Source organism: Gymnoscopelus microlampas (genome assembly GCF_963454915.1).
Source record: "Gymnoscopelus microlampas genome assembly, chromosome: 15".
Classification (NCBI taxonomy): Eukaryota; Metazoa; Chordata; class Actinopteri; order Myctophiformes; family Myctophidae; genus Gymnoscopelus; species Gymnoscopelus microlampas.
This window is the reverse complement of record NC_139952.1, coordinates 50,208,997-50,217,926: the sequence shown is the minus strand read 5'-3', so window position 1 is coordinate 50,217,926 and position 8,930 is coordinate 50,208,997. Positions and strand designations below refer to the sequence as shown.

At 43.0% G+C, this 8,930-nt stretch overlaps 1 protein-coding gene across 1 annotated transcript in view; it reads left to right on the top strand.

Moving 5' to 3' along the window:
• Positions 1–8,930, top strand: part of LOC311062417 (septin-7-like) — a 65,603-nt gene that overhangs the window by 883 nt on the left and 55,790 nt on the right.

The window sequence follows — 8,930 nt, the reverse complement described above, 5'->3', positions numbered from 1 at the left end:
TGACACGGTCGTAAGACGGAGCATATAGCCTACTGGAATCAGCTGTGTTGATGAGAGGTGAGAGGTGCCTCAGAGCGCTGCTACAGGGACTATTTAATGTCTCAGTCAAATAAACTCTTCTCTTTACAGGGAAACGGATAATAGCGAAACATTTTTATTTTACAATTGGCAAAAACCTGAAGTTTTTAGACTATGGTATTGATCTGACAATTGGCAAAAAGTCAGAAATTGGAATGTATGGAAATTGGGTTTATGCTACAACTTACTGCAATAGAATGAAGTTTTATGCGGTCAGGAACTCGGCTCCGCCTCGTTCCTGACCGCATCACTGGCGTGCCAATAATGACGGTAAAGCACACCCTCGAGTGTAATATTGCTTAATTGACGCATACGCCACTCATGCAGCGTTGAAAAGCAACCGTCCAGCCCTTCAGCTTTGACCCTTTGCCTAGACTAGAGCTATTGTACGGGCCTGTGTCTCTGCAGCCTTCAACACAGACACAGGATGGCCTGTAGCCTTCAGGCCCATAGGTCACTAAGATCAGCAGCCTATCTCCTGGTTCCTAGGGGGGGGGGGCTTGATGTACAGGTACCCCCCCCCCCCCCGGACATGATGCTAACATGTCACATGATATACACCAGGGGTGATGCAACTTTGATGATGCAGAGGGACACTATATTTACACACTCACTCCAGAGGGACACATTGCTTATGCCTCTTCAACAGGGGGTCCGGGACCCCTAGGGGGTCCTCAGAGTTACTACAGGGGGTCCGCCAAATCTTTGTGTGGTATATATATATTTTTTTACCTTAACCACTTGAACCTTTCCCTCTACACCTGTACCACTTGAAAGAGGTATAGGTGTAGAGTAGGGGTGTGCCGATATATCGTCCCGCGATATATCGCGATACGTTTTCGCGACGATATGTATCGTTTTGGGGAAAAAAAATATCGTTTTTGAATTTTTTTTTTTTTTTTTTTTTTTTTTTTTTACAATCATAATAATCAGGCATGCAAACGGCCCCGAAGTGAAAAGAGTGACAACATGTTTTTTTTTCGGGTCAGGTGTCATACTATTTGGATTCAAAACGGCTATTGTAGCTGAAAAGCTACAAGTTTGCATGTCTGAATAATGCAAAAACAGAATTATTTGTTTGCATTTTCTTTTTTTCTCCTCCATATATTTTCATAATAAAAAAAGTGCGTATCGTATCGTATCGAAATGGTATCGAAGTTGTGAGCCAAATATCGTATCGTATCGTTTGGTGAAATTAGTGTATCGGCACACCCCTAGTGTAGAGGGAAAAAAAGAACAGTAAACGTCAACAAAAAAAGTTGAATCTGAAACACAATTTTATACAATATAGAGTAGGGGGGGTCCCTGCTTCATCTCTCTCTCTCAGCTAGGGGGTCCTTGGCCTGAAAACGTTGAAGACCCCTAGCTTATGCTGTCTCCTGTCGGGCAGGCTTTTCTTTTGTTGCTATTGTTGAATTGGAATCCTGAAAAGTAACATTTTTATTTAATTCCAAATGCATTTAGTTATACTTACAGTATGTTAACTTTATGAACTTAAATACAACCCTTCATGCTGAGTGCCAAGCAGGGAGTCATTGAGTACCAGTTGTATAGTCTTGGGTCTGATTCTGTCTGTCTGTCTGTCTGTCTGTCTGTCTGTCTGCCTGTCTGTCTGTCTGTCTGTCTGTCTGTCTGTCTGTCTGTCTGTCTGTCTGTCTGTCTGCCTGTCTGTCTGTCTGTCTGTCTGTCTGTCTGTCTGTCTGTCTGTCTGTCTGCCTGCCTGTCTGCCTGCCTGTCTGTCTGACATACGTCCACTAGTTTGGTGGCCGATGAGCCCAGCCAGCGCACGCTTCCTTTAAAGGAAATTTCCAGCAGCTGTGTAAACCGTGTGGCTTTTATTCAAAGGAACTTCCCACTGCATACATACATACATACATACATACATACATACATACTGTACTGTACAAGAGACTGGGGGAGGGGGGGGGGGGTACAGGAAAAAATATGAGGGAGAGAGAGAGAGAGAGAGAGAGAGAGAGAGAGAGAGCCGCTCCATGTTAATTCATTTGACTCCTGATTGCACTGGGGGCAAACAGGAATGCACTGTACATGCTAGTGAAATGAAACGTTTTTCTGCTGCTCGGGGGGGAAATTCTCTACATTTACCGCGTTGTAACCTAAAGGCAATAATCCCCCCCCCCCCCCCCCCCACGCCTTCTGCCTGTACGCCATGTCTGGGAGCAAGCTCAGCGCTTAACCCTTTAAGACCTGAGGCCGATTCTACATGTCTCCTAAATCCCAACAGTTTTCTGAAAAACGCATGTTTCTATATCAGTGGTGTTCAATCTTTTTCATGTCAAGGACCCCCAAAATTATATGTATTTGGCCGCCGACCCCCATCAAAATATTTTGTTCCAGGGACCCCCAGAAGCAAAGATTTGAGTTAAAAATGTTCGCTTTGAAAATATATATATTCAAAGATTTGCACTGATTTTCACGAATTTTAAAAAATAGCAGATCTACAAGCTCATAGCGCGGCACTTGGTGCCGCGCTATGAGCTTGTATATCTGCTATTTTTTAATAGCCCAAAGTGTAAAATAATGCTTTTTAGCTCAAATCTAAAAATGACACAGTTCCAGGTCTCAATGGGTTAATGTCTGGGGGCTTTCCCGTCAAATGGCACACGAGAAGACGGTTTAAAAAAGCAACTTAACGACTCTGGCGCACGGCACAAAAGCCCTATATATCCGTTAGCGAGGCTATTCATTTCACCTCAACGATAGCCTGTCAACGTGGAATCACTCTCATTTATATAAGGGTGAATTCTGTGCCCCGCGCGGGGGGGAGCGCTAGCGCTAGCAGGTAGCAGCTAGCGCTAGCAGCTAGCGCTGCGGCGCGAACGCATTCATAAGTGTTTTTTTTGTGAAAGGAGACAAAACCATAAACAATTAGACCAGTGGTTCTCAAACTTTTTCATGTCAAGGACCCCCAAATTGAGACTTATTAGCCCACGGACCCCCATTTTGAAAAGATATGCCAGGGACAAGATAAGAGAAGATTTTTTTACGGCTCTCTAGCAGTGATTCTCAACCATTTTAATTTCAAGGACCCCCCAGTTTGACATGCATTAGGGGCTACGGACCCCCATTTAATGGCATTTCTATCACTTGGACCCCAATTCATATTGTAAAATCAATGTTAATTTAACTCTGAGAGTGTACAAATGGAACCAAATGGACCCGTTAGGGTCCATTTGGTTCCATTTGTACACTCTCAGAGTTACAGACCTGTAAGGGTCCATTTGGTTCCATTTGTACACTCTCAGAGTTACAGACCTGTAAGGGTCCATTTGGTGCCTAATCTATCATTTAGCTGGGGACCCCCTGGAACTCCCTCAAGGACCCCTAGAGGTCCCCAGACCCCACTTTGAGAACCAATGCCTCAGACCACTATGACTGCAGTGGCCATCAGACCACAGGGTCACTTCCTGCCGATGGGTAAATCGTTACCAAATATTGACCATCAGAGTGACCGTGGCCAGCAGAGTGACCGTGGCCCACTTTCACTGAGCCGCAGTGGTGGAAAAAGTATTCAAACTCTTTACTTAAGTAAAAGTATCTGTCAACAGTCAGCCCTGGGCGAGTGAGAGAGCGAGTGAGTTCTGCCGTGAAGAAATATTTAGATGGCACACGCCTGTTTTCTTCATAACAAGAAACTTGTGTGTGACCGCTGAAGCATTTGTGTTGTTATTACTGAGGACATTACTGAGGTCACTGTGGCTTCTGTCTGGACTCTGGAAAATATGTGTGAACTCTGAAGGGTGAGAGAGAGAGAGAGAGAGAGGGAGGGAGGCTGTTTCACACACACACACACACACACACACACACACACACACACACACACACACACACACACACACACACACACACACACACACGGGTCTGACTTTGAACTCCACCACTCTGCGTCCCGTCAGTGAAGGCGGGAACATGGAGAGACAACAGAGAGTGAAACACCACCCACAGAACCTCTCTCTCTCTCTTTCTCTCTCTCTCTGTGTGAAACTACCTCTCTCTCTCTCTGTGTGTGAAACAGCCTCCCTCTCTCTCGCTCTCACTCTCTCTCTGTGTGTGTGAAACTGCGTCTCTGTGTGTGTGTGTGTGTGTGTGTGTGTGTGTGTGTGTGTGTGTGTGTGTGTGTGTGTGTGTGTGTGTGTGAGTGTGAGTGAGTGTGTGAGTGTGAGTGTGTGTGTGTGTGTGTAACAGTTATTTGACTTTACATCAGTATTGGCCATCATGCAGCCGATGTGTGTCTGATGTGTAAGCACTTTAAATGTGTTCTCCCTGTTCTGGGCATCGTGTCATTATTGGAGAGAAGGTTTTCAAACAGCTGTTCATAAAATAAAGCTCACTTAGTTTTATGTGTATTTAAAATGTATTTAAAATGTATTTAAAATGCATTTAAAATGTATTTAAAATGCATTTAAAATGCATTTAAAATGTATTTAAAATGTATTTAAAATGTATTTAAAATGTATTTAAAATGTATTTAAAATGCATTTAAAATGTATTTAAAATGCATTTAAAATGTATTTAAAATGTATTTAAAATGTATTTAAAATGTATTTAAAATGCATTTAAAATGCATTTAAAATGTATTTAAATGTATTTAAAATGTATTTAAAATGCATTTAAAATGCATTTAAAATGTATTTAAATGTATTTAAAATGTATTTAAAATGCATTTAAAATGTATTTAAATGTATTTAAAATGTATTTAAAATGTATTTAAAATGCATTTAAAATGTATTTAAATGTATTTAAAATGTATTTAAAATGTTCTGAAATGGAAACTTCAGTCGATCAAAGGTTTCCAAATCAGCAGACTCTCCATAATGGGGAGGGGCCATGGGCCCCCACAATGTGTCATAGGTCAGGGCTCTAGTCTTGTCCCTCCTAGACTCAGGGGACACACAGAGGGACTCAGGGGACACACAGAGGGACTCAGGGGACACACAGAGGGGACACACAGAGAGGGACTCAGGGGACACACAGAGGGGACACACAGAGGGGATACACAGAGAGGGACTCAGGGGACACACAGAGGGGACACACAGAGAGGGACTCAGGGGACACACAGAGGGACACACAGAGGGACTCAGGGGACACACAGAGGGACTCAGGGGACACAGAGAGGGACTCAGGGGACACACAGAGGGGACACACAGAGGGACACACAGAGGGACTCAGGGGACACAGAGAGGGACTCAGGGGACACACAGAGGGACTCAGGGGACACAGAGAGGGACTCAGGGGACACACAGAGGGGACACACAGAGGGACACACAGAGGGACTCAGGGGACACAGAGAGGGACTCAGGGGACACACAGAGGGGACACACAGAGGGGACACACAGAGGGACACACAGAGAGGGACTCAGGGGACACACAGAGGGGACACACAGAGGGGACACACAGAGGGGACACACAGAGGGGACACAGAGAGGGGACACACAGAGGGGACACACAGAGGGCTGAGTGAGTATGTTGGCATCCAGCAGGGGCCGACCGCTGCTTCTTAAAGGTCAGGAGCGGCCCAGGGTCCCTGGTGCCAGGCGGGCGTGTGCCAGTGTGTGCTCCGCCCACGTTCTCTGACACTGCAGCCTTTGTTCAGCAGCTGTAGCTCTGATCCACTCTCTCTCTCTCTCTCTGTAGTGTTCCTACTGGTGGATTACACCCTCCCCCCAAAACACCTGGGACTGGTCCTTCCCAGCACTGGGACTGTTCCCCCCAGCACTGTGACTGGTCCTTCCCAGCACTGGGACTGTTCCCCCCAGCACTGGGACTGGTCCTTCCCAGCACTGGGACTGTTCCCCCCAGCACTGGGACTGTTCCCCCCCAGCACTGGGACTGTTCCCCCTGGCCCGGGTCCAACCCCCTCTAGCCATGAACTTTTACATTTCACGGACCTCCCTTAACTCAGACAGTACCAGACAGGGCTTTCTAATGCTGGATAGCTTCTGCCAGCATTTTTAAGCATTGAGACCTGAAGCCGATTCTACATGTCTCCTAAATCCCAACAGTTTTCTGTGTTTCTATATCAGTGGTGCTCAATCTTTTTCATGTCAAGGACCCCCAAAATGATTGGTATTTGGCCGCGGACCCCCATCAAAATATCTTGTTCCAGGGCCCCCCCAGAAGCAAAGATTTGAGTTAAAAATGTCCGCTTTAAAAATATATATAATTCAAAGATTTGCACACATTTTCACGATTTTTCAAAAATATACAAGCTCATAGCGCGGCACTCGGTGCCGCGCTATGAGCTTGTAGATCTGCTATTTTTGAATAGCCCAAAGTGTAAAATAATGTATTTTAGCTCAAATTCTAAAATGACACAGTTCCAGGTCTTAATGGGTTAAGCATTGTGACAATTATTTCAAGAACCATTTATCTCCGGTGTGATCGATCCACTGATATATTATACCCTTACAAATAATAGCATGTCTCGACAAAAATACATAGTAAAACACAGGAGCCGAGATACAGGACTTTATAGTCATAAGTTAAACAGGCAGTGAATGGAGCAGCACATCTTCGGATCACGTTATCTTGGGTTCTGGACGTTTTTCCCCCAAAAAATAAAAAAATATCCATCAATGGCAGTGAATGTGTTAATTTTGACAGCATACAAATGGAACCAAATGGACTCGTGAGGTTCCAGGAAGCAAAGAGTTAAAAATGTTGTTTCAAAAAAAATATATGTATTCAAAGATTTGCACAAATGTTCAAGATTTTTCCAAAATAGCAGATCTACAAGCTCATAGCGTTATGAGCTTGTAGATCTGCTATTTTTGAACGGCCAAAGTATGAAATAATGGTTACAGCTCAAAATTAGAATGACACAGATGTGTTCCAGGATTGAATGTGTTAAAAAATATGAGAACCTCTTCCTCCGTCTGTCTGTCTGTCTGTCTGTCTGTCTGTCTGTCTGTCTGTCTGTCTGTCTGTCTGTCTGTCTGTCTGTCTGTCTGTCTCTCTCTCTCTCTCTCTCCTTTTGTCTGTCTGTCTGTCTGTCTATCTGTCTCTGTCTGTCTCTCTCTGTCTGTCTCTCTCTGTCTTCTGTCTCTCTCTGACTCTCTCTCTTTCTCTCTCTCTGTTTGTCTCTCTCCCCTTTTGTCTGTCTGTCTGTCTGTCTGTCTGTCTGTCTCTGTCCCTCCCTCCGTCTCGTGTTAAAACGTGTAAAAAAAAGAAAAGGAATGATTTCCTGCTTTGTGGATAACATAAAAAAAGTTTTAAATGCAAAACATGTAAAGAATGTGAAACTGGGTGAAAAGCTGTTTGGAATGTGAGCCGACAGACCAGACGTCCGTCTGTCTGTCTGTCTGTCTGTCTGTCTGTCTGTCTGTTAGGGCTGTGCCGATACACTAATTTCACCAAACGATACGATACGATATTGGGCTCACAACTTCGATACGATACGATACTCACTTTTTTTTATTATGAAAATATATGGGGGAGAAAAAAAGCATTATTCAGACATGCCGTTTTGAATCCAAATAGGGCAATAGTGTGACACCTGACCCGAAAAAAACAACAACATGTTGTCACCCTTTTCACCTCGGGGCTGTTTGCATGCCTGATTATTATGATTGTAAAAAAACAAAAAACAATATTTTTTCCCCCCCAAAACGATACATATCGTCACGAAAACGTATCGCGATATATCGCGGGACAATATATCGGCACACCCCTACTGTCTGTCTGTCTGTCTGTCTGTCTGTCTGTCTGTCTGGATGTTGATGATGAAAGAAGGCGTTTGACAACAAACATGCACTGAAGTGAACAGCTGATGTTGAAATGAGAGACTCATTCATTCTGCACAGAGGTCTACAGCTGTCTGCTGCTGTTACTGTTCTGTTGCAAGGTTTTTTAACCCGACCGGGAACACATCTGTGTCATTTTAAAGGGTCTACACACCAGTGGTTCTCAAACTTTTTCATGTCAAGGACCCCCAAACTGACACTTATTAGCCCGCGGACCCCCATTTGAAAAGATAAGCCAGGGACCCCCCATAAGAGAAGACTTTTTCACAGCTCTAGCAGTGATTCTCAACCATTTTGATTTCAAGGACCCCCAGTTTGACATGCATTAGGGCTACGGACCCCCATTTAATGGCATTTATATCAATTGGACCGCAATTTATATTGTAAAATCTATGTCAATTTAACTCTGAGAGTGTACAAATGGAACCAAATGGACCCGTAAGGGTCCATTTGGTTCCATTTGTACACTCGGTCCCTGGAACAACATATTTTGAGACGGGGGTCCGCAGTCCAAATATATATATATATATATATATATATATATATATATGTATATATATATATATATATATGTATACATATATATATATATATATATATATATATATATATATATATATATATATATGTATATATATATATATATATATATACATTATTGGGGGTCCTTGACATGGAAAAGTTTGAGAACCACTGATATAGCAAAGATTTGAGTTACAAATGTTCGCTTTAAAAAATATATATATATTCAAAGATTTGCAAAAATGTTCACTAAAAATAGCAGATCTACAAGATCTATTTCTGAAGAAAACATGACATGACACGAATGCGTTCCCGGTTAACCTCATTTACATATCATTACTATATATTGTTTATTTAGTTTCTTGTTTTCTCGTTCTTTCCTTCTCTCTCTATCCTTCTCTTCCCTTTCCTGGAGACTACAAATGATTGAAGGTCTGATTACACCATTAACCCATTAAGGCCTGAGGTTCCGATTCTACAAAATTGTCTTCTAAATTCTAACAGTTCTTTTGGAAAAGCGTTTGTTGCTATAATATCAGTGGTTCTCAAACAATTTCATGTCAAGGA